Raw genomic sequence first — 27,287 nt, forward strand, 5'->3', positions numbered from 1 at the left:
TGACCTGGCGCTTCACATTCAGATGAGAAACAGTTAACAAAGGAGGTTTACTAAGCCATACCATTGAATGGATAATTAGCAAGGATACAACATTGATTCAGCAGAGCTTCCTAGTCTCTTGGCATTGTTCAGGCTGGCACACAGGTTAAGCCTGAGGAAGAGCAATTCCTGCTGCCTCTTTGTGGGTTAGCTTTTATATACTTAGGTCACTTGGAAGCTACAGCAATGGTCTAAGCCTTGGTCCTCTAAGCCAATTAAGTCTCAAGGATAGTTCCAATAGCTTTTAATGAAAAAGTAGCTCAATTTAAATAACAGGTATTGCTCCTAACATACTTGCTGGTATACTGTCCATCTTTCTAGGCCAAGTTCAAATGTGTGCTATCAGTTACCAGCATTTCATACTTCTCTAAGCTACTTCAACTGAACTATTATAATTTGTACTATAATTACCTGCATATGTCTTAACACTCCAATGAGATCGTAAACTTCTTGAAACTGAAATCATGTCATCCTTTTATCTCCCTCATCAACAAACATATTACACTGCACACAGGTCCTTAATAAATGTCTGTTGTTTAATAAAATATGCTTTTCTCTCTACTTGCTGTTGGTCACGGTCCCAAAGATAAGCATTTTGACATTTACAGAAGCAGTTTCCTCAGATACTTGTCACATATACACACAAACTCAGTTATTTCAATGTTTTATAATGTAAAAGGATATTCCACCACATTAGTCCTATTCTGATGCCATATTTTGGCATGGAGAAAACTCTTGAGTTATCAAAGTCTAAGCCAGCAGGGCGCAACTTTTGGCAAGTTCTACCAAACTTTAAAGGCTTTGATGTACTGTGTCCATCAACTAAGGACCTGTCTAGCTAAGTTCAGAATCTTATCAATGGAGAATTGGTTACCAGGTAAAGAATATTTTTTAAACCATGGTAATTCATTAATTGGCCTACTAAAGGCATTGGGAAGAGAGCTGTCATCTGTTCTGGCTCTTCTGAAGTATTAAAGCAAGAATAACATTCAAAAATTCTCATTTATAGCAACAAAGATAGATTAAACAAGCTATCCTAAGTCTTTACATGCAGCCTGATGGGCACAGAAAAGTACAAAGGAGAAAATGCTAAAAATCATAGGGCCTAAGTTTGAATCTACCTGTCCCATTACCACCTGTGTAATTTTATGCAAGGTACTTAACATTTCTGGGCCTAGGTTGGTGAGCTAGAACATAATCCTTCTACAGGTGAAACTGTGAAGTTAAACATTTTATGAGAGGCAGAATGGTGTGATAGGCATTTATTTGGTGAATATGAAAAATCTAGGTTCAAATCCTGCCTCAAACATGTATCATCTATATGATTACGGGTAAGTCACTTCTCTGAGGTTAGACCTAAGGATTGCTAAAGTCCTTTCCAGTTCTAAATCTATGATCTAATAATCTAGATGGGATGCAAGGAAGAAAGACCACACAGACAACATTTTAAAAGTTTATTTCAGGGAGTGACTGATACATACTGAGAACCTTAAAAGCCTAAGAAAAGGCTTCTGAAAAACAGACTGCCTAAAAAAAAAAAAAAAAAAATCAAAAAGCCTTAGTGTCCTTTTCCCATGTTGCTCAAAGTCAGAAGCCCATTTCTAGATTGCTGAAGAATTTTAGACAATCCAAATATTTAACTCTATGGCTCTGGCATGGAAAGTCTATGCTCCACCGACTTTACTTCATAATTATATGTGGTTTTTACTCAAAGTAGGTGTCTTCAGCACCCAATTTTGACTATGAATGATTTCACTGTTATTCCCAGTCACTTTCAGGCCTGAAACCCCAGTAATAGTCGAAGAACTAGAATTCTGCCATACCACTCAGGTCCTCATTAAGTTATCTTTGACTCTTATTTTTCATCCTCTCTAGCCAGTTGATAAATCCAGTTTTTCTACTGTTTCTTGCATTCTGTCCCTACTTTTCTTCTTTACTGACACTTAGCTTAGTATGCCAATAATTTGCCATGTGACCAAGTTAGTTCACATCTCTGGGCTACAGTTTCATCAGTTGTAAAATGAGGGTCAAGGACTGATACCTACAGCATTTTTAATGCTATATCTCCCCCAGTGGAAGGTTAGCTCCTTGAGGAAATGGGACTATTTTTCCATTTTTTTTATCTTTTAGCACCTAGTCACAGTGTCTTACACATGGAAGCTTAACAAATGCTTGATAAAGTGGCTTCTAACTCTAAAAATTCTGGAATATTATCACTTTGTGCATATGCATAACACCAACCAAGACCAAGGTAATGGTTAGAGAGCTAACCTCTGAGTCAGGAAAACATGAGTTTAAGTCCTGCTTCTGCCATTCCCTGAACAAATCATTCAACCTCTCAGTGACCCAGGCAACTAACTAACTAACTAATTAACTATCTCTCACTTATTTTATTTTTGGAGGCAATTGGGATTAAGTGATTTGCACAGGATCAAACAGCTAGTAAGTGTCTGAGGCTGAATTTGAACTCAGGTCCTCTGGACTCTATTCACTGCACTACCAACTGCCCTGTCTCTTAAGACAGTAGAGCAGGAAATGATAGAGAAGATGTCAATCTGCACTGGTAAGAGTCAGTTTCCTCAAACGGAATATACCAATGAAATTACAGGTTCAGACTACTACTAATAATAATTGTGCCTGTTAATAAGTGTTCCATGCCTATGGAAGCACCCTGATAACCATCACTCCTTTCTTTCTTAGGCTATATATTAGAGAAAAAAATATATACATATATATACACATATATATTTTAGGACATTTTAGTCCTAAATCCTTCTTCTAATCTGAATAAGAAACCTCATCAGTCTTCAATTATCAGTTCTGAAACAATACCCCACAAAGAGATCTTTTTACACCATTCTAATCAAAGACTTAGCCAGTTTCTAAAGAGGCCATTTTACCCAACAAGGACTCCTCCCTGAAATCATCAGCAAAATAATCATACTGAGAGAAAGCAGGAGAATCTTGGAATAAGGCAGTTAGTACAAGGTTCACCTTTGATTAGGTTGGTTTCTTGGAGAGAGTAGTTAAAGAGGGATTGTATGGTTTTTGAGAAAATGATTTTTTTTCTTATTTTTTATTTTTTTATTTTTAGTGTTCTACAATTACTACCACAAAACTTAGATTTTTTTCCCCCCTACCTATCCCCCACTACCCCTCTCCCTCCCCTAGACAGCATACAATTCTATATAGGATCTACACATATTTTCCTATTGAATACGTTTTCACTATAGTCATGCTGTTGTAGATGAACTAAAATAAATGGAAGAAATCATATAACAAATCAAAACATAATACACACACACACACACACACAAAATGATCTGCTACATTCTGTGAATGAATTCCATATTTCTTTCTCTGAGTGTGGAAGGTATTTTGCTTTAGAAGACCATTGGAAATTTTTTTTTTAAGTTCTTACATTTTTACAAAATTCCAAGTCTACCAGAAAAAGGTCTAGCACACTGTGGTCATTGCTGTGCACAAAGTTCTCCTGGTTCTGCTCCTTTCACTCAGCATCAGATCATATAAGTCCTTCCAGGCCTCTCTGAAGTCTTCTTGTTCATCAGTTTTTATGATGCAATAGTATTCCGTTATATTTGTATACCATGATTTATTCAGCCATTCCCCAATTGATGGGCATCCCCTTGATTTCCAGTTTTTGGCAACTACAAAGAGTGCTGCTATAAATAGTTTTGTACATGTGGGACCCTTTCCCATTTTTTATGATTTCTTGGGGATACAGTCCTAGAAACAATATTCCTGGGTCAAAGGGTATGCACATTTTTGTAGTGAGAAAATGAATTTATGCAATATGGTTTGGCTCTGCCTATCCAACTTCTCCTCCCATTCATTACTCTCCAACAGGAGTGCTCCACCCCAGCAAAGCTTTTTCCTTCATACAAACTTGCCATGACATGTTAATTCCCAAACTACAATATTAAGAGATTTATTAATAACATTAAGTACCAACTATATGGATGGAACTGTGCTGAAAAAGAGGGACATAAGGACAAAGAAGCGTGGAAGTAAAAATCTAGCTGGAGATACAATGGCCACAGTAATCCTACCATAATCATACATTTACATATGCATGAGAAGATAATCAACAAAATCAAGCAGAATAGAACAAGTCTCAAATGAGTGGCAGAGATAATTCAAGAGACAGGATAATTTTTCCAAAATTGGGTTTTGAAGGATTGTGGAAAAGGGGATTCTTTCAATCTTGCATAACTCCCAAACATCCAAAAGAGAACCATTTTTTCAAGCACTTCTCAAAGGGAATAACAGGGGCAGGTAGCATTACTAATCTATCCACCTTTACAGTAGAATTAAAAATAAAATGATTTTTCCAGAGAATCAAGAGTGCTTATGCTTAGACCAAAACAGAAGACTTTGCTAACTCTTTTCAGATAAAACCATTTATTCTACTTGCAAGCTATACTTTAGGACATTTTTCATATCAGTTTTCCCTACCTGGCACCTAACTGCTGGCCACATTTTTAGGATTTTATTTCATTGAGAGAGCTACAACAACCATCATACAAACCAGAATTCTCTTGCCAATCCTATTGGAGATATACAGTGAGAGTGCTAAGCTATAACCATATTTTCCAAAACATAAAAGAAGCTTTTGGGGGTCAAACCCATAGTGACAGAAAGTGTTGATTTGCCATTGGGAGATAGAGAGGGAGGATTCAGAAGTTCTTAAATACAGATGCTGTGGATTTCTCCATCCTTACTCTTGTCACTATTTTTCATGAGTTATTTATCCTTGGATTACAGATTTCCCAATTGTTTGTGACATCATACCCAACAGGATTATAATCTCCCAAGGACTATGACTTTTGAAGGGGACAGGTAAATCATTATTACAAAACACAGAGTTTGATTTTCTGGTCTTAGTATTTCACAATAAACAGAATGCCCACTTAGGTGAAATAGTGTGTAAAACAACCTTCAAGGAGCCAAGTTTCTACCTACAGGCAGAATCTTTTAGATGAATGGACAACAGTGCAAGACATTAATACTATAAAAGTATCAATAACATGCCAACTGAAACAGTAGCACCTCCTGAATAGAACATAGGGTTTGGGTCCTCAGACAAGCAAGTTTTGGTTGAATTTCCATTAGTCAATTTCTCCTCTTGTCTTCCCCACTGACTCTTCTCTCCTAGATTCAGAACTAGAAGGGACTCCGGAAGTCATCTAGTTCAGCCTATTCATTTTACAGATTAGCAAACTAAGTTCCAATGGGAGACAGTGACTTATCCAAGGTCATATGGTTATTTAATGTCAGTGTCTGAATGCAAACTTGGATCTCTGACTCCAAATTCAGGGCTCTCTCCACTTTATCACATTGCCCTTCTCTCAGTTCAAAACTCTCAGCTTGTTAGATTTGAAGTCAGAGTACTTGGTTTCAAAAAAAAAATACACATACCTTAGTTCAAAAGCATCATATATGAATGGGAAAAAGAAAGAAAACACAGACAGATAGATCTCACAAATTGACTCAACCTAACCACAAACCAACTCTTCAGAGAGCCTCTTCCTGAAGACCTGGGCTACAAGTATGACTCATTTTGTACTTTCACCTTTGGCCTTCACACTACCATCAGGAGCAGAATATGAAGCCTTTGTTTTTGGAACAAAAACATGTTCCAACAGTAAAATCATAATGAAAGCAGTGTGGTCTAGTGGTTCAGGAATCATACTTGGCTTCTGTCACTAGGTATAAACTTGAAACAAAAAATTGTTAGCACCTACTAAGTGCTACTCAGAAACCCTGCTAATAAGTACCAAAGGAATTAGGGGGAAAGGGGCAGTGAAAAGCATAAAAAAAGCATCTAGGCCTGAGATTTATTCAGTGTAGGGAACTCATGCATGGAAACTCCCTTCATCAAAGCATATTCAATAAACTCAACAAGCATTTATTGAGCATGTATTCTGTGTCAGATCCTATGCCAAGTGCTGGGGATATAGAGTATGGTGAATAATCCCTTCCCTCAATATAATGTCAGGTCTCACATGGTAATGGAGGAGAAAACATGCAAGCAAATAAAAAATACAAGGTATGTACAGAGTAAACTGGAGATTAGTTGGTTGGTTATTGTCCTTTGTTCTCGAAGAGGACCAAAATGATATCACCCTGCTAAAGTGAAGTTTCAGTATGTCAGACTGTGGCTCTCAGACCAATACAAGCTTGGAATTGTTCTACCACAGATTAGGCATAGATAGTCCATGTGAATATTTGGGGTGGATACTCCAAATTTGGGCAACCTACATTTACTTTATTCTGTCTCAATTCTGCTTTGCTCAAAGAGCACAGCACCCTTTCTGATGTGGGTATGCCATGCTGAGCGGTCCTGTGCCAGTGTCTCCCATGTTGCACAGTCAAATTCAAAGTTCTTAGGAAAGACCATGAGAGTGTCCTTGTATCACTTCTTCTGACCACCATGTGATCTCCTGCCCCATGTGAGTTCTCCATAAAATAGTTTTTTGGGTAAGTGTACATTTTGTATTCAAACAACATGGCCAGTCCACCAGAGTTGTACTCTCTGAAGCATAATTTGAATGCTTGGCAATTCAGCTCAAGCAAGGACTTCAGTGTCTGGTACCTCATCCTGCCAGATGACCCTCAGAATCTTCCTAAGACAGTTCAAATGGAAGCAATTCAGTTTCCTGGCATGGTGCTGGTAGACTACTCATGTTTCACAGGCATACAGCAATGAGGTCAGGACAATGGTTCTGTAGACCTTCAGTCTGGTAGTCATTCTAATACTTCTTCTCTCCCAAACTTTTCTTCAGAGCTCCCCAAACACTGAGTGAGCTCTGGCAATGTGTGCATCAATATGTACATCCCTGGAAAGTACGCTACCAAGGGAAGTGATATCTTTTAACTCATGCATAAATTGGATATAAATGAGGCAGAGTTGCACGGAGTCATCAGCCTCACTCTCTCCTCCAGAGTCATCACAGTCTAATGGCAGGACAGAGTCAAGACGACTGGTGATGGCTCAGGATGCAGTGGATGACCTTGGCATCTTTAGTGTCTAACCAAGCTCTAAACGCTCCACATTGCCTGCTTTAGCTGCCTTCATGGCCACTGGACCATTGGAACAAATTGTTCTTATCCACCCATTCCACCAGAAGAAGTCTTCACATGCTTGGGTAGACACCCCTCTAACTCACCAATGGGTTTGAGACCCCTTGATTACCCTCAATCTGGTTTGGCCTATCTGCCAAAATGGTTTACTGGAGTGTGGCCACTGCGCATGCTACAGTTTCTTGGAACCACAGGTGAGAACTGGGTGGAACAGGTGGTTACCAAAGGTGGAAAGCAGCCCTGAAAAGGGCTCAGCAGCCATCATACCAAAAGTACTGGTCCTTCCTGAATTCACCCTACACCCCAAACTGGAGGTAATCTCAAAGGGAAGGTGCTAACACTGAGAGGAATCAGAAAAGCCTCCTTATAGAAGGTAGGATTTTGAACTGAGACCTGAAGGAAACTAGGAAAGCCAGGAAGATGATGAAGAGGAAGAGATTCCAGGCATGAGGGGATAGCCAGTGAAAAGACAGAGTGGGGTGTTCAAGGAACAGCAAATGATGGGAATAGGATCTGAATCCCTAAAAAGAAAAGACCATGTCTTTGGGATCTGGACCCCAAAAAAGAAAAACCCTTGTACCCTGAGTTCACCTGGGGCACCTGGCCCTTCCAGATCCTTCCCTATCATCTCCTAGTCACCCCAGATACTTGGCCAATCCTAGATCATTTCCATAGTCCTTCTGTATATAAGGTCCATTGTGCCCCCCATTAAATAGCTCAGATTCCTTAAGAGTCTGGCCAATGCTCAGATTCTTAAAATTTGGCCAATACCGTGGGGATTCTTAAAATTTTGTCTACCCTGACCAGTGTTCTAAATAAACTCTATCTTTGGCTGAAAAAAGGTTTGGGTCAAATTCATTTGAGGGAGCATCTGTGTCCCTAGCCCTTGAATTTTGGGGTTCAAATGCTGTGGATATAAACAATGCCCTCAGGGTTAAAAAGAATATTACGGGTTGCTTTTTTCCAGTATTTTGTGAAACCCCAAAGCTTAGCCTATAACTTGAGGACATCCTAAAGTCCTTTCCCCCTTATCTTGAAATACCATAAAACTTCTCCTTAACCTGTACCAAAAGAATTGCTTTGGTTTCTCTGATTCTGTGTTTCCTCTGTCCTTTAATCTTTAACCTGTGTCCTTCTGCCCTGTCCTTAAATCTTTAAACCATAAAGAATTCCCTTTGTCTCCCTCATCCCTATGTCATAAAATCTTTTCTTGTCCTGTGTCTTTAATCTTTAACCCAGATAAAAACCTCTAAAACTACATTATCATCCTGAAGCCTCTATGTAAGCATAACTCCCCCAAACATCGAAGTCTCATTTAGCTTTGTTGCTAAGGTGACCCATGTGTTTCCTGTAATAAAGCTCCCATTGGCTACAGAGAAGATCTAAATAAATTCTTTCACACCCAAACCACTCTCCCAAAACCTGACCTCAACACCAACACTCCTGGATCTCAATACAAGGAAGCTAGGGTCAAAGGACTGTAGAGTATGTGGAGAGGAATAAAATATGAGAAGACTGGAAAAGGTAGGAGAATGTTATAAGGGGATTTTAAAAGCCAATATCTACAACTATTTAATTCATAGTCTCAGAGTTATCAGAAACACTGAGACATTAAATGACTTACTAATGGGTGGCACAGATTATGTGTCAAAAGTAGGACTTGGAACCCAGAACTTATTTGTCTGAAATAGAACTTGGAACCCAGGTCTTTCAGTCTCCAAGTTTGGCACTCTAATCATTATACAATGCTGTCTCTCATTAAGGGAGATAAAAAGATTAAATGAAACATGTTCTTTGCTCTCATGAAGCTCACAATCTAGTAGAAGTAATTTATCTTTGTTAAAATGAGTACACTGTTGGAATATGTGATTCCTGAGACTAATATCCATGCTAATATTCTTTGATTCTATAGGACATATCAAATGTCGACTCCATTAGAAAGGAGTTCTGTATCCTCTTATTATGTTTGAAAGAAAAAGCAAGATCCATACCTAGAGAAAGAACTATGCAGTCTGAATGCAGATCAAAGATTTTCATTTTTTAAAAAGGTTTTTTGTGACTTTTCCCTTTTGTTCTGTTTCTTCTTTCACAACATGACTAATATGGAAATATGTTTACATGACTGCACATGTATAACCTGTGTCAGATTGCTTGCCATCTTGGGGAGGAGAGATGGATAGGAAGGAGCAAAAAAAATCTGAAACTCAAAATCTTACAAAAAACGAATGTTGAAAATTATCTTTACGTGCAATTAGAAAAAATAAAATCTAATTTACAAAAAAAAAAAAGATAAAGAAAAGAATCTACTATAGTAGTGAACTGCATCTTTTTGAATACTTGGATTTTTAGGCTATGAGCCACAGCACATATCCTCAAAACCAAAACTTCAGATAAGACTTTTGCCTTGCTCCCAGACTTGAGGAATCCCTGCAATCTGAATGTGGAATTACTAGTTCTTCTCATCATAACAATGAATGGGCTGTACTACATGCTTTCAAAGGTACTTTCCAGCTCTCAAAACCTATGATTTGATGATTCTAACTCAGACCCTTCTCAGCTCCCAAAAAGGAAACTGCAAGCAACATAACTTAGAAATAAGGATTATCTTCCCTCTCCCCACCTTAGATAAATTTAACCACCCTATACATATGGGGGAAAACTTCCTGTAAGAACTGACTGCAATAGGCTACAGAACACGAAAAGTAGAATAAAGTTCTTGATCTAATTTGCTCAGTCAAGGGGTATACTCTCTAAATGACAGCATATAAAATACTATATTTTATTGTTAGAGCTATTAAACATACCATGTAATCTACACTCCAGGAAAGTACTACTACATGTTGTAGAAATGAGTTCAAATTATATCACAGGTAAATAGAGATGAATAGTGGAAAGAGACTCACTGTTGTACCACAGCAATTTAGAATAGAATGTTACAGCTGGAAAGGACTTTAGACCAGGGGTGGGGAACTGATGGCCATGCCTGCCCTCTAGGTCCTCAAGTGCAGCTCTTTAAATGAATCCAAACTTCACAGAACAAATCCGCTTAATAAAAGGATTTGTTCTGTAAAACTTGGACTCAGTTAAAAGACCACACCCGAGGATCTAGAAAGTCACATGTTGGCCTCAAGGCCAAAGGTTCCCCAACCCTGCTTTAGACTCTAAAGAATTATTCTAATCGAATGCCTTTATTTTACAGATGAAGAAAATGAGGCCCAGAGAAATTACTGACTAATTCACTCAGTGTCATAATCAAGTTGGTAGCAGAGGGAGGACGAGGCTTCCTGTCTCCCAGAGGGTGCAAATCTCTCCTGGATAGAGCTACCACAGGAAATAACTAACATCTCGTAGCATCACCATCTGTTACTTTCCATGGTCAAGACAACCTTTGAAAAATAGGGTTTAAGTAGGCTCCACCTGTAATATGTGGCATAGCGTTAACCACAGTCACTTTTTTATAAGGACTTCCAAGGGTACAAATTAACATTCCCAAATCATAGTTGGTGGAATTCTGACTTAATCCCCTCATTTTGAGTTCCATCTGGCAGCAGAACAATCTTAATATAACTAAATACAAAACACAGCCACTGAGTTTTTTACAAGGTAAATTCCTTAAAAGATTACAGTTTAATTTACCCTCTTGAACAAGGGGGAAGTTTTCTATTAACTAGGCTTTAGCTCGTGCTAAATGTTTCTTTATAAATGACAATGCACCAGGATTCTTATGTGGGTTTTCATGTTAAATATTTAATTTAAAATCACGGAACAGTGTTCAAACTTAGGCATAGGGATGACAAGATATATGGGATAGTAGTAAGCATACTAGATTAGGAATCAGGAGACAGATCTGGATCCTTCATTTGCCACCAATTAGATGCATGAGTTGAATTCAGTAAACTCATTCCACCTCTCACCAACTCCCTTTCCTCACTTCTAAAGGAAAAGTAGGCTTAAATAAAGATAATAACAGCAGCTGACACTTAATGATATCCAAAGTTCCTTCCATTTCCAATATTCTATGTTTAGTGGTTCCTCTCACCTTTGACCAGAGTTTTAATCTCTACCCCTGGGGCTATTTGCATATACAATTCGCCAGAAATTTCCACAAAGATAGAGAAAAATTTTGTTATCCATGAAGGAGGTTCAGTGTTACTTTTACACCCAAACATGGATTTCTTTCAACCAACCTGGTAGGTTCTGTTAATAAATACTTGTCAAACAGCTACTTCCCACTCATCATTACTCTGCTTGCATCTCTATAGCACTTTAAGGTTTACAAACTTCTCTTCATATAGTAATTCTGTGAAGTCAGTAATATAAATATTATTATCCTCATTTTACAGATAAAAAACTGAGGTTTGTCAAGATTAAGGTTCTTGCCTACTACGGCCATGAAACTACTAATGGCCTAAGCTTGGCATCTGAATCCAGGTTCCCTAACTCTTTGTACTACATCTCAGTTTTCTGGACGTGCAGCCTACATGCCAAGTAACACTACTTACCACAGCAAAAGTTTGGATGTAGTTTATAAATGTGTCTTTTTAATCTCCCTTCAGTCTGTAATGTTCACCTTTCACATTTTCAAATGTAAGACTGGCAAAGCCACCTTCTTTGCTTTTTCAAAGTGAGTGAAAATTTTTATCCACTGAGTTCAGATATCAAATGGGAACAACCCAAACCCCAAAGGGAAGTGTAAAAGCAGTTCCTTTTAGTATTCCTAGAAGCCAGTTTCATTTACCGGAACTTACCAATGCAAAAGTCCATTCTAGGTCAAAGAAAATTTTACCACAATTAACAAACACAAGAAAGACACTCCCATGCTTGGACCTTATACTTCTCTACAGAAGGCAAGTCAGTCGCTGGGTGGGCTGATTTGGGAAACTCCCTCTATTGAAAATGGATAGCAAGAACAAGCTCTGGATCCATCTTTTTGATCTAAGACTTTTTTATACTCAGTTCTCATGAGCTGGATGATAGGGGGGAAATCCTGATTCATTTTTGTGCCACAGCAGATCCTCTTTTATTGTAGGAGTTGCCAGTCAGCATTTTTGCTGAGTGCAAACATACTGAGAGCCTATTAATTCCCTCACAAGATGCAGGCTGATTACCCACCTCGAACATCAAATAACAAAGTTCTGCCCAAAATATAGAACGGAGAGTTTAAGGTTCTACTGCTGCAGGAGTTTAGTATCTAACAACACAGGACACATTCAGAAAATACATCTGTTTCTGTCTGAGAAAATTTTGTTCAGTAACATCCTGCTTCTTGAATGCAGAATAAGTTCTAGGCTGGCTACTTTAAGATACTTTCATGATAGTTTTTGTGTTCTTTGAGGGACAGGAGAACCAGACCATAACGAAACAGTATAAAATATTTCCATTCTAACTATACTTGCAGTACTTTCTTGAAGTTGAACCAAACCTTTCTCTTGCCCAATATGACATTTATTACAGAGATTCAAGTATAGCAAAGCCTAGTTCTGATGACAGAATTATAGATAATGGCTTGGTGCTTTTAAGACGCCTCCTGCCCTCTTCCAATAAGGACTACTAGGAAAACTACAGACTTCTATCTCTTGGAAAAAGAAGGCTGACAAGTCATTTCCAGTTCTCCACCACACAATCGGAAGTAAAAACAAAAGAAAATTACAATGAAGATATGTGATGATACCAAGCTTCTTAAAACACAAGACTTTCAGGTGATGCTGTTATCTCCAACTCCTCAAAATTTTCAGATTAAAACCAAAGGTTCTTTTATCTCAGTTTTATACTGCCTCTCACACTCTCTTTCCCCCTCCCTCCGCCCACTCCCCATGTGCATGCCATGCACACACATTCTGGATGACTCAGAAACCAAGGAGGGAAACAATGGATTGCTGGCTTGAACCAGGGCCAGGATGGCAGTGATAGAGTCTTAGTTTCTGGGAGCAAAAGTTTTGGGATCTATAGGAAATAGGCTGGTGATTCACAAGCCACAGCTTTCCACAATCCCAATGCAGCACTACAAATATCATGGAGCAGCCCTTCTCCCCTAATTTGATGTTACAATAATCCCCAGGACCACTGCTGAAGTGGGATGGGTGAACTGGCTGGTCAACATCCCATGAGATAAGATGGGATGCTAGAGGAAAAAGGAGATTTCCCACTAATATGTATGCATTTGTCTGCATCCTCACTGTGAATGAATGAATTTTTGTTCCTATAGCTAGCACTAAAATGGGTAGATTATCAGATTGCTGCTGGCAAGCCTTTCAAAATAAAAAAGAACACTTTTTTCTTCCCCTACCATCAGCTTTCTGTTACCTATTTCCTAGTGATACGACACTGCAAGACCACATTTTTTTTTGCAAGTGGTTCCACACCTCTGACACCCTGAATTGTGAGGAACTTTCAGTATGGAATCTGTCTACCAATTTAGGTCAGCAACTCTTCCTAAATTCAGAGTCTTAGAGAATTACCTAGGACATTCAAAAAGTAAATGACTTGTCCATGGTCATTAAGTCAGAATGACCCCCCACCCCATCTTTCTGATTCCAAGACACTATACTGTATTTCTTTTTCTAAGCTGCTTTACACCATTTTATAATAAATTATTAAAACTATAGGAAAAGGAAAGATACAGCCAATAATAACATTACCATTATTAATAAAAAAAATTTCTTCCTTATAATGAAAATAATAATAATCTCAAAATCTAATTGCAAGTCAGGGGCTAATGAGAACCTCTATAGGAAACCATATGCAAATAAGCAAAGGAAAATGATTTCATGTTAAAATATGCAATACTGGACACCAGTGAACCTGCTAATACTTAAGGCTACAAGTGAGGTATGATTATCCAGTCAGCAGTTGTTGAATAGATTCTTCTGAAACTGCAGGAGAACTGGAAAGGGAGACAAACCACCCTTCTCTGGGCCTACTTCATTACCCCAAATAGTTTTGCCTCAGCGACTGCCTCCCTTCTTTTCCAATTGTCACTAGAATGAGGAAGTATATAGGCAAATAATATTTAAATAAAAGAATGTTCTTCTGAGAGTTGACAGAAGATGGGATCTGCAGACTGACAGAATGTCCTTATACCACTGGGAATTAGGTGGACAGGAAAAGGGAAGAAGCAGTTAAACAGAAAGAGCTATAAAGTGTGTTTTTTCCTTGAGGAGAGAGTGGATATGAGAGACAGGTAGAATCAGTGCCTAGAACCAGAAAAGATTGCCCTTTAGTCTTATGACACCTGAATGAAATTCTTTTCTGGAAGTATCACCCTAAACTCCAGAAAAAGAACTATGCATCACAAGAAGCCCTAAAAACTTCTATAACGCGAGGCAGCCCTGCCAGAGAATGTACCAAGCCCACCAGGAAATAGGAAGGAGGCACTAAAGCTGTATAGCATGAGTGCTATATCATTTTAATCCAGCTTTCCTCCTCAATATGAACTGTCTCTCCATCTCTGCTCTTTCTCACTACTCCTCAACTCCCTTCATGGAAAAAATAAACCCCACAAAGTCAGAAAATCCCCTCCAAACAAGGCACTGAGTAGCCAAGGCCTTCACTGTAAAGCCCAGATGATACTGGACTTCCTGAGGAATTTCAAATATGGGAGAGCAGAGAGGCCTGCTCTTTTGAATGATTCTTCCCACTATAAAAACTTACAAAGTAGATACATTTTTTAAAAATTAAATTATTTGTTTTTATGAGTCATTTCCAAGGTGTCTGCAGAGCTTTCTGTCCATTCTGTCCAGCTCCAGGCAGCAAAAGAAATCCCATATGGCATACCTAACATATCATTTAGTAAAGGAATATTGATATAGAAGTGGGAAGTAAATCAGATAAAGTGATCCACAGATTTCAGTCACAGAAGAGAGGTACGCAGATAACAGAATAGCCAAGGAATGACAAAGGCCATATATGTGGTCAGAGGTGCTACTAAAAGGCTACAACAGGAACTACAAGGCAATTTTACCAACAAGGAAAATGAGTTTGAAAATAAAACCATAATGTAACAAACAATACTTATCAAGCACTAGGAAAAACAAAGATGGAAGTGAAATAGTTCCCCACCATATAGAGAGACAAAACACAGAGTATACATATAGAGATATACAAGGTGATGCAAGAGGAGGAACCAGCAGCTACATGGGAGAGAGAAATCTGGAAAAGCCTCATGCTAGCCTAAAGCCTCTTCTTTTTACTTGAGGGATAAAAGTAATTCTCCAGTTCTGTATAACCCTTCAATGGATTCTGAGGTCCAAAATTTCATGTGAAATGTTTTCAACCAGACCCTGGCCTGTGGTAGGATCTGGGAATAAACTTTCTAGAACGGGTAGATGAGCATCTATGCATTATACACATATATACAGGGATTCCTAAAAAGTCTTAGTGCAGTTTAAGGTCTTTTGGGATACCGTGTTTGCTGTTTTTTAATAGCATTTTTTTTCTAACTACATATAAAGCAAGTTTTCAACATTCACTTCACATTTTGAGTTCCAAAATTTTTTCTCCTGCCCTCTCTCCTCCCCTCTGCCCTCCCCAAGATGGCAAGTAATTTGAAATAGGTTGTGTATGCAGTTTTCAGTTCAACAGGAGAGGGGAAAAAGGAAGAACAATTATTAAATGAAGACACTTCCCCTCAGTAGAAAACCAACAGCATTTAACCTCCTATGAGCAGTAGTTCTTAGGCTCAGCTGTAGCCCGGCTGCTACTAGTGAAAAATAACACATCCACTTTTCCAAAAGAGGCTTCAAAGTGGCTTCCCTGAAATGCACGCATTCTCTATTAAACTTGTCCCTGACTTCTGATTCCACAACATATTTCCACTTGGCAGTTTCAGACAATGCCCAGCTATCCTGTAGTCCAACTGTACCCATAGACATCTAGAACGGCTAAAAACCAAGATTCTGCTTTTTTTTCTCTTGAGTCTCAAAAAACAGGAAGTGGTTTCATCCAGCCTCTTACCAAGATAATAAAAAAGTTTTCGAGACTGAAACTTAAGCGAGATATTGACAGTTTCCTCCCACCATTACAAGGTTTCCTCAGGAAATCCTCTGTACAATTAAATCAAACTGCTTGCAACGACAAGACTAAAACTGAAGCAGGTTCTAAAATGTATTAATCAGGTCAATACTGGGGGGGTTGGGAAGGAATGAGACCAAAAGGCTTTTTCAACTTCTTCTTACATAGGAGGCAAGGAGAAGCTTTCGTTTTCCCGTGTCTAACTTGGAGAAGCCTGAGAAGTCCGAGTCAATGTCTCAGGTCAAACCTCAGACTTAGATTGTGAGAGCTGGAGGGTTGGAACTGCCTTTTGTTTTGTTTTTGTTATGACTTTCTCCGTATTCCCGGAGCTCGAGCCTGGCACACACTAGGCGCTTAATAAATGTCTGCGAACTTTAGAACTCTCTCCCTCCCTTCCCTCTCCCTTTCCCCCTCTTTTTATTTTGCATCTCGGTTTTGTCTTAGTACCGGAAAAAGTGCACAGTGTTATGGTGGTCCCCCCCCCCCCGTCGTGTGTGTGTGTGTGTGTGTGTGTGTCTGTGTGTGTCCCGTGCCCGGCTCTCGCACTACGCAGCGGGCTACCCCCACTCCGCGGGACCCTCACTCGTCACCATCGCAGCCCCCGGCCCCGACTTCCCAAGCCTTCCCCGGCACCACGTCGCATCCCTCCCCCCTCCCCATCCCAAGCACTGACAGCTGAAACAGAGCCTGCGGAGAACACGCGAGCCAAGTTCTCCCACACACCGGCCTCCTTCTCCCGAGGGCAATGTGCACCCACTGCCTCCGGGGAAGGGCCTCCTCGGGCCGCGCAGGACCCGGCACTGGCCGCTGCCCGGTGACAGGCGGGGATAGGAAGGAGGACACACAGCCGCCTCCGGCGGCTCCCGAGGCGCTGAAGGGACACAAAGCCCCCCTCCCCCAGGTCCCCGTCATCTCGGGTTTCCCTTCCCGGCAGTGACAACTCACCCTGGAGTAAAGGGGCAAAGAGCAGCAGCGGCGCCCTCCGGCCAGACGTCGGCTGGTCCAGGCTGCCCGCCCGGCCGCCCGCCGCCTCCTCCGCGGGCCCCGCAGCCCAGTCTCAGCCGCCAGGCCCCGCGTGCCCTTGTCCGTCCGCCTCGCGCAGGCAGCAGCAGCGGCGAGGAGGGGGAGGGACGCGAGCGCGAGGGGGAGGGGGAGGGGAGCTTGACGCAGGGCTCGGAGAATGGGAGCCGGCGGAGCAGACCGCGTCACCGCCCCAGCTGAGCTGCACTGGGAGGAGGGCGGGGTCAGGAGCGGGTAGTGGAGGCTGGGGGGTGGGGAGGACGGGCGAGCGAAGGGAAGCAGGGAGGCCGGCTGGGGGGCGGGGCGCCCGAAGGGACGTAACCACTGCGGAACGTCTGGGCTCCAGCGGCCAACCAGCGAGAGACTCCGGTACGACTCCGCCGCGGCCGCCGCCTCACGCAGGAGCCACTGAGACGCGCACACGCTGTCAGAAGGGGGCGGGCTCCGGGGGCCGCCCCGGGACCTGAGCCTTCCCTGGAGCCGGGCATGGACCAGGCAGCCCGGTCCGAGGGAAGTCATTAAATGTATTGACATATACAGTGAACCTTGCAGCTGCTGCATCTTTGAGAAAAAGCCACCAAGTACTCAGTGACCCTTTGGAGCGCCGCGTTCCACGAGATTTTAATTCTTTATCGTGCAACCGTGCTTTATTGGACAAGCATTCCATCCTGCCAGATATACCTTAATAATAATAACTAGCATATATGTCTATGAACATATTTATACATATTAGATACTAAGTATATGAATGTATACCTAGATCTCCACATCTGCTACATCTGTGTTACTAAGTATATAAATATGTATCCATCTGTCTGTAACAGTAGAACATCTAGATCCTGTAGAATTTAGTGTCCCGACCCTGCCCTCTCTAGATAGATGACAGGTTTGCCTAGGGCTTCACAAATATCTCATTTTATCCCCTGAGAAGCAGATGCTATTATTATCTCCATTTTACAGATAAGGAAATTCATGAAAATAGCAGTTAAGTGACACCCAGATGACTCAGATGGTGTCCTGAGGTGGAATTTGAACTGAAGTCTTCTGGACTACTAGGTCCAATACTCTTTCCCTGGAGCCACCTTCCATTATAGCTTTGATTACATATAGCCCATACATTTTCTACATGTTTTAACTCAGGCTAATTTCCAAGCTTTTGAAGCATCTTTATCTTGATCTCTTGAATAAGTTTTGTAATTTTTCTTCATGTGTGACCTGGCACAAGATTATATCGCAATATTCCATTTCCATTTGGGAATTTAATTCCAGAACAATTCTACTTCTCAGTATATAAGTATATTTATCACAGTTCATCATTCCCTCAATTGAGACAAGACTTCAAGGAAGTAAAAACTATCCAAAATATTTTTGGGGGAGAGAATGGATGTTTTCAGGCTGATGAAAATCCCTGTATCTTACAAGTTCACTTGGACTTTTGATAAGTTTTAGAGCCTTAAATGATAAAACAAGTTTCATCAGTAAAAATTATTTACTAGTCTTCTCACTGTTCTTCCAACTTCAAGAAGCCTATGATATGCTATAGAAAAAAAGCAAAACAGTAACAACCCTTCCAGCTACTCAAATAGAAGTATTTTCTTATTTTGTTTTTGAAGAATCGTTAGGATATTTTGTAGCAATAGTTTGACAGCTCTTATTGTTTCTTATTTTGGGTCATATTTAATGCTGTTCTTTGGTTTAACTAATTCTGTTTCATTGTGGGCTTCAATAGTTCTTGAAATGGTATACTTCCTTCCACCAACAATCACCACAATATCTCAGAGTCACTGAAGTGTGATCTTTAAGAGGTAAAACTTTTGCATGTTTCCTTAGAGTAAGAACCATTCTTTTAAAATATAGAATTAAAAAAATAACAAAAGAGAACAATGAATTACCTGTGTATGATATGAAATCCAGTACAACTGACAGAGGAGGAAAGGCAGGGAAACCAGCTGGACTGCTCTGGTTGAGGTCAAATGGTTCTGAGTCAGTCTGCTGTCAGAAGTAGCATAAACAATGTCCATTGCTGTCATATAATGAAATTATCTCAAAATTATTCCTTGTGACAAGGTAATTTGCATACCCTTATATCTTCCAAACCCCTGTGAAGAATTTGAACGTTCTTGCTTCCTTAATCATTACATCCCTCAACTACAGAGAATTAAATTTACAGGTTTGTCTCATAGAAACTATTTATTTCTTAGTGTTTGTATCTCACTTTTTATTTTATGAAGTATCTGGTAATGTTATTTCTAAGTCCATTTCATTCAACAAACAGGTATTAAGTATCTCCAAATAATGCTAGGTACTATAGGCAGCTTGAAACACAACATTGTAACCCTAGATTTCAAGTTTTAAATGAGGAAAAAGATGTACAGAGGAGTTAATAATAATTCAGATTCATATATGCGATCTTGTTCCCATCCAAGCTGAGGAATGGGGAGAAGGGCACTCCATGGCTACGTACTTTGAAGGAGATATGACTCCAAATGGTGGAGAGAATGCCAATCTGTTGCTTCAGACCTATGTAAGAGGAAGAGTTGGTGCCATAACTTTCTGGGGGAGAGGCATGTTTCAACATGGACCTTCTTTGGGAGAAACACATGGAAATATTTTGGAAGTTTCAGTCATGTTGATTAACTGGCTTTCCATCTTTTTAGCACTAACATTTTTTCCCAGTGACCCTGTGTAGCTATGAATCATGAACTTAACAATCTCTAAAGAATCAAATTAACAGATGACCCAAAGAACAATGGGCAGTCTGTGATGGGTATAAATGACTGCGATCTATTACCATCAATGGCTTTACAAAGGATGTGACATAGAAGATATCATCCAGGAGATGTAAAACAAGAAAAGGAAGTTGATTGGTTATTTAGTGAGATGGAGGGATATGCTCTGTAAACCTGTGTTTAGATAGAGGAATAACAGGTACCCTCTACTGGTATACGCTTGACGTTAAAAGACTTAGTGGGAGGTCTCTGGTCAGTTGAGTAGATCATTTATAGAGGGTTTATGGGAGAAAAACAATTGTTGCTTAGGATGAGAAGATTTGGATGGATTGGGATTTGAATAGGATGACAAATCCATTTGATATATCACCATGTTGAAGTAATGAAGTAGTTAAATGATTTAGGGTAAAATGCAAATATTGGTGTTGTTTAAGACAACATAAAAATAATAATTTATTATTAATAATAATAAAGCACTATATACTTTTAAACCATTAACTCATATTTATATAGCCTTTTAAGGGTTACAAAGAGGTTTTCTCACCATAACGTGGTGAGAAAGCCAGCTCCTCAAATTATTCCCATTTTGCAGATGAAGAAAGTGATGCTTAGCTGCAATATCTTTCATATGCATAATTTCACTTAATTCTCACTACAGTTCTGTGAAAGGAATTATATCAGTATCCCAATTTTAAAAATGAAAAATCTTCTAGTTAAGAAAATTAAGTGATTTGCCCATGATCACACAGCAAGCAACTATTCTACTTATCTGAAGCCTGCTGTGTGTTTTAGAGTAGGGAAGAGGGGCAAAGGATGAGTAGGAGAGTTTGACTGCTTTTTAGCTTCAAGAGTAAAAATCCACTAGTAAAGGTTGAGCAGGTTAGTCAAGGATAAGATGTCTTCCAACTTACTTGCTTGAGGACCATCCCCTGCATCAGTTTCCCTTTGGCCATCTGTGACTTGGCTCAGCACCCAGGAATGTTTCTTTAGTTAAAAGACAAGATAAAAATTAGCCCTGGTGAACCAATAACTAACCAGATAGTGCCATGCATAAGTGTTCTAGGGTCTTCTATGACTTGGGACCCTCAGGTCATGAACTGTGGATTCATTGGACACTCACAGTTTAATTAGGGGCCTTACAAAGTTACAGAATCTAGACATCCTATTTGTAAATGGGGTATATAATCTTTGTCTCCTAACACAGAGATTTGCCTATAATAGGCATTTAATAAGTATTTGTTGACTAGTGACCAATCAATGAAGGTGGTACTTTTCTTTAGTGTTCTTCATATATTGTTAACAAAGTTCTTTACAATTGTTTTTATGAATCATTTCTCACAATAACCTTGATGAGTTGAATGAATAGTAGGGGGGAGTAGGGGGGAAAGAAAATTGGGAGAGACACTTAAGTGCCTACTATGTGACAGGCACTGTGCCAAGTACTTTACAAATATTATCTCATTTGATCCTTACAACAACTGTAGGAGGTAGGCATTCCTATTTTATATTCCATTCACCCAGGCCATCTTGCCATCTGCCTTTCCCTGAGTATCTATTACTCCCATCTCCTACCCTTCTAACTTTTTCTCTAGGCACAGTAGCAAAAGTACCATTTCAAGGGACAGAGCCCAGATGACTGAGTAAAGGTAAGCTTTCTACCAAACCCCTCCAAATCACTTTAAAAAATGACTTTAAACAAATTCTAGAGCAGGAGATCCCACAAAAAGATGGAGTGAAACAAATTTCCAGCCTAAGACAGCCTGGAAGGTGAATAAAAAAGATTGGTTGGACCAGAATAAGAGAGGTACATAGTCCAGCACAGGCTGGGCCAACATATACCAGGCCCCAGCAAATTCAGAGCAGGCCTTGGGTTGATAGAATCCATGGCAGAAGTGGTGGTTTCCAAACTTATCAGCTCATGATCACCAAAGACAACTTAGGAGGTCAGGAGGGAAGTTTGGTTGGATGTGGATGAGAGTAGGGTGCAGTCCAGCACAGGCTGTGCCAGCATAGCCCCAACCCCAGCAAACCAGGAGCAAGACTTGGGACTGACTGAATCAGCAGTGGCAACATCTGCTTCCAGACCTCTCAGTCCACAGACAGTAAGGGGGTTGAACAACTAGTCAAAAGGAGATTAAGGGACCTCTTTACTAGCACTAAGGCAGGACTCTGTTGCTTTGCCCATACTTGGATATGGATTGCAGTCCTAGGTGGCAGTCTTGGGGCACAAGAGCAACAGAGCTTTCTCAGTGGAGGGGGGACTCTTCTTACAGTTTCAGGGCAGAAAAGAGTGTTTGTGGTCACTCACAGACCAGAGCACAGACCAGGAGAGGAGTAAACACCTCTCCTTAAATCACACCACTTGAAAGAACTGAAAACTTCTAAGTCTCTACAAGTATCTCCGAAAACAGCTGCACAATACCCTTGAAGCTTAGGACAGTTTGCCCTCCAAACTGGAAGCAGAGCCCTACATTAAAGAAGAGTTAATAAATCAAGTAATAGGCTGGGGAAAGGTGCAAACATATATAGACTATAGAAATTTATTTTGGTGACAAGGAAGATCAAAACACACACTTAGAAGAAGACAACAAAGTCCAAGCTCCTACATTCAAAACCTCCAAGGAAAATATGAATTGGTCTCAGGCCATGGAAGAGCTCAAAAAGGACTTTGAAAATCAAATAAGAGAAGTAGAGGAAAAAATGGGAAGAGAAATGAGAAGAATGCAAGAAACTCATGGAAAAAGAGTCAACAGCGTGCTACAGGAGACCCCAAAAAGTACTAAAGAAGAATAACACTTCAAAAAACAAACTGGGCCAAATGGCAAAAAGAGGTCCAAAACAGTCAATGAGCAGAAGAATGCCTTAAAAAACAGAATTGACCAAATAGAAAAGGAGCTTCAAAAGCTGACTGAAGAAAATAATTCTTTAAAAATTAGAATGGAGCAGATGGAAGCTAATGACTTTATGAGAAATCAAGAAACCATAAAACAATACCAAAAGACTGAAAAAAATAGAAGACAATCTGAAATATCTCAATAGAAAAACTACTGAACTGGAAAATAGATGCAGGAGAGATAATTTTAAAATTATTGGACTACTTGAAAGCCATGATCAAAAAAAGAGCCTAGACATCACCTTTCAAGAAATTATCAGGAAAACTGTCCTGATATTCTAGAACTTGAGGGTAAAATAAAAATTAAAAGACTCCACTGATCACCTCCTGAATGAGATCCCAAAATGAAAACTTCCAAAAATATTATAGCCAAATTCTAGAGTTCCCAGGTCAAGGAGAAAATATTGCAAGTGGCCAGAAAGAAACCAAGTATGATGGTGCCACACTCAGGATAACACAAGATTTAGCAGCTTCTACATTAAAGAATTGGAGGACTTGGAATATGATATTCCATAAGGCAAAGGAGCTTAGATTAAAACCAAGAATCACTTATCCAGCAAAACTGAGTATAATCCATGAGGGAGAAAAATAGATATTTAATGAGATAGAGGACTTTCAAGCATTCTTGATGAAAAGACCAGAGATGAATAGAAAATTTGACTTTCAAATACAAGACTCAAGAGAAGCATGAAAAGGTGAAAAAGAAAAGAGAAATCATAAGGGACTTATTAAAGTTAAACTGTTTATATTCTTACATGGAAAGATGATGTTTGTAACTCAGAAGACCTTTCTCATTATTAGGGTAGTTAGAAGGAGTATATATAGACAGAGGGCACAGGTGTGAATTGAATATGAAGGGATGATATCTAAAAACCAAAATTAAGGGGTGAGAGAGGAATGTACTGGGAGAAAGAGAAAGGGAGAGGTAGAATGGAGTAAATTATCTCACATAAAAGAGGTAAGAAAAAGCTTTTACAGTGGAGGAGAAGAGTGGGGGAGATGAGGGGGACTGAGTGAAACTTACTCTCATCAGAATTGGCTCAAAGAGGGAATAATGTACACACTCAGTTGGGTATACAAATCTATCTTACCATACAGGAAGGTAGTGGGGAAAGGAGATAAGAGAAGCAGGGAGGGTGATAGAAAGCACGGCAGACTGGGAGAGGGTAAGGTCAGAAGCAAAATACTTTTGAGGAGGAACAAGGTGAAAGGAGAGAGAGAACAGAATAAACAGAAGAGGGAATAGGATGGAGGGAAATAAAGTTAGTCTTTCACAACATGACGATTATGGAAGTATTTTGCATGTAGAATCTATATTGAATAGCTTACCTTCTCAATGGCATGGCATAAGGAGGGAGGAAGGGAGAGAATTTGGAACTCAAACTTTGAAAAATGAATGTTAAAATTCTTTTTACATGTAACTGGGGAAAAAGAAAATAGTAATTTTTTTTTAAAAGTATCATTGCTTCTGGAAAGGGTAGATCAGTCACCTGCCCTGGGAATCTTCTCACTATTCTTGTGTCTACAAAAACCCAAAATTTCCTTTCCCTGGACAAGTTCTGTTTTCCCCTAATATAATATATGCTCCTTTACAGAAACCAGGATTGTCACACTTTCTGTTTTATCCTCAGTGCTAACCATAGTCTCTGACACATATAAGGTATTTACTTACTAAATGCTTTTTCATTCATTCATTCATTCATTCATTCATTCATTCAGTACTTCAGATCCCATTAGCCTTTTTGGCTGCAAAATCACACTGCTGAATCATATTCATCTTGCAATCCCCAAATCCCAAGTTCTTTCCTTAACTTTCATCTAACCATGCCACCTCCATCCTTTACATCTGAAGTTGATTATTTGAAGCCAAACATTAAGACTCTACATTTATCCATATAAAACTTCTCTTAAAATTCAGTCCAATGTTCTAAGCCTATCAAGGTTTACCTGCATCTTAATGGTCACCCAGTTTTTTAACTATCCTTCTCACCTTTTTTTATCAAAGGAAGGAGAGATTGAATGGGACAGTTATTCTATGTTTTCAAGGACAAGAGATTGAATCAGACAAGGAAAGCTGCTTGTTTCCAAAGTGGGTGGGGTGGGAAGGATGGGGGAGGGGCATAGTTTACAGCAAACATCAGGCCTCAGATCAAATTTCCTCTTAGCTTGTTGGGGACCACAGCACGCTTGGCTTCCTTTGCCCTGTCTTTAGGTTTGGAAATTGTTGGCAATATTCTAGCACAACTCAACAAGGGAGACATCAAGCCAAACAAGCAGTCAAAGCTTTCAAATAAATTTGACTCCACAAACATATATTAAGTACCTATAATATATAAAGTTAGGTACTAGGGATACAAAACCATCCCTGACATCAGGAGTAATTCAAGGGACAATACAACATACACACACAAGTAAATGTGAAACATGTAGTAAATAAATAAAAAACAATTTGGAAAGGGGGGGAAGGAACACTAGCAAGAAGAGGAATCAAAAAAGACTTCTTGTGAGGCAGTTAGATGGCACAATGGATATAATGCTGGACCTGAAATCAGGAAGATCTGGGTTCAAATCCAGCTTCAGAGACTTACTAGTTGTGTGACCCTGGGCAAATCATTTAACCTCTGCTTCAATTTCTTTAACTATAAAATGGGGATGATAATATTCTCTATCTCCAAGGGTTGTTGTGAAGATGAAGTACTATAATATTTTTAAAGTACTTTGCAAACCTTAAAGTGCTACATAAATGCTAGTGGGAGATAGGATCTACGCTACACCTGGGAGGGAGCTAAGAATTCCAAAGAGGAGAGCATTCCAGGAAAGGCATGGGGGGATACAGCCTGTGTGAAGGTCTGATAATAGGAGAGAGAGTGCCAAATCCATAATATAGCAAGTAAGCAAGTTTTGCCAGCTCCCAGAAAGGAAAAGATTTTTCATTCTTTGTAATTGTATCCTCACTCTCCAACCCAGTGTCTGGCACATAACAGGTGCTTAATAAACACTGATTTATTGATTGATTGACAAGGGAGAGGAGTATAAAATGGAAAGATAGGCTAAAACTGGATTGTAAAGAGCTTTAAATGAGTTTGAATTTTATTCTAGAAACCCTAGAGAACCACTAAAGTTTCCTGAGGAAGAAGTGACATGGTCAGATCTATGCTCTAAGAATATCTGTTTGAGGAATATTATAACCACATTCCAGAGTTCCCAGATAAAGGGGAAATTTTGCAAGCAGCCAGAAAGAAACAATTTAAATATGGTGGAGCCATAATCAGGATAACACAAGATATAGCAACTTCTACATTAAAGGACCAAGGGGCTTGGAATATGACATTCTGGAGGACAAAGAGCTAGAATTACAACCAAGAATCACCTACCCAAAAATAGACATTCAATGAGATAGAGTTCTTTCAAGCAGTACTGATGAAAGAACCAGAGCTGGATAGAAAATTTGACTTTCAAATACAAGACTCAAGAAAAGCATAAGAAGATAAACAGGAAAGGGAAATCATAAAGGACTTAATTAGGTTTAACTGTTTATATCCCTGCATGGAAAGATGATATTTGTAACTCAGAAGATCTTTCTTATTACTAGGGTAGTTACAAAGAGGTGTAGATAGATAGATAGATAGATAGATAGATAGATAGATAGATAGATAGGTAGATAGAAGATAGATACACTCTTGGTATATATACATACATACATATATATATACACACACACACAAAGGGCACAGGTGTGAGTTGAATATGAAGTGATGATATCTAAAAAAAATTTAAGGGGTGAGAGAGGAATACATTGGGAAAAAGAGAAAGGGAGAGGTGGGGTGGGGGTAAATTATCTCACATAAAAGAGGCAAAAAAAGCTTTCATAGTGGATGGAAAAGGAGAGAGAGAAGGGAGAGTGAATGAACCTTACTTTCTTCAGAATTGGCTCAAAGAGGGAATAGCATACACAGTCAATTGGGTATAAAAATCTCTCTTACCTTACAGGAAAGTAGGAGGGAAAGAGGATGGAAGGGAGGGCAGATTGGGGGAGGTTATAGTCAGAAGAAAACACGTCTGAGGAGGGACAGGGTGAAAGGAGAGTGCGAATAGAATAAATAGAGGAGGAGGGGATAGAATGGAGGGAAATAGAGTTAGCAATAGTAACTGTGAAAAAATTTTTGAATCAAGTTTCTCTGATAAAGGCCTCATTTCTCAAACATGTAGTGAACTGAGTCAAATTTATAAAAATAAGAACCATTCCCCAACTGAAAAATGATCAAAAGATATGCATTTTTGTATCTATAGCCATATGAAACAATACTCTAACTCAATATTGACTGGAGAAATGCAAATTAAAACAATTTTGAGGTACCACCCTATACTTATTAGATTGGCTAATAAGACAGAAAAGGTAAATGACAAATGTTGGAGGGAATGTGGGAAAAATAAGAAACTAATTCACTGTTGGTGGAGTTGTGAACTGGTTTAACCATTCTATAGAGCAATTT

The 27,287-nt window shown here is 39.5% G+C and overlaps 1 protein-coding gene across 3 annotated transcripts in view; it reads right to left on the reverse strand.

Moving 5' to 3' along the window:
• SUSD6 (sushi domain containing 6) overlaps positions 1–17,365 on the reverse strand; it is a 107,939-nt gene extending 90,574 nt beyond the window's left edge. For 2 of the 3 annotated variants that reach the window (XM_072629488.1, XM_072629487.1), the window contains exon 1: positions 17,098–17,359. The gene's annotated coding sequence lies outside the window, so the exon portion shown is untranslated. Of the gene's footprint in view, positions 1–17,097 lie in introns of all 3 variants that reach the window. The other variant, XM_072629486.1, reaches the window with a different exon arrangement.
• Positions 17,366–27,287: the final 9,922 nt, after the last annotated feature.

Source organism: Notamacropus eugenii, chromosome 1 (genome assembly GCF_028372415.1).
Source record: "Notamacropus eugenii isolate mMacEug1 chromosome 1, mMacEug1.pri_v2, whole genome shotgun sequence".
Classification (NCBI taxonomy): Eukaryota; Metazoa; Chordata; class Mammalia; order Diprotodontia; family Macropodidae; genus Notamacropus; species Notamacropus eugenii.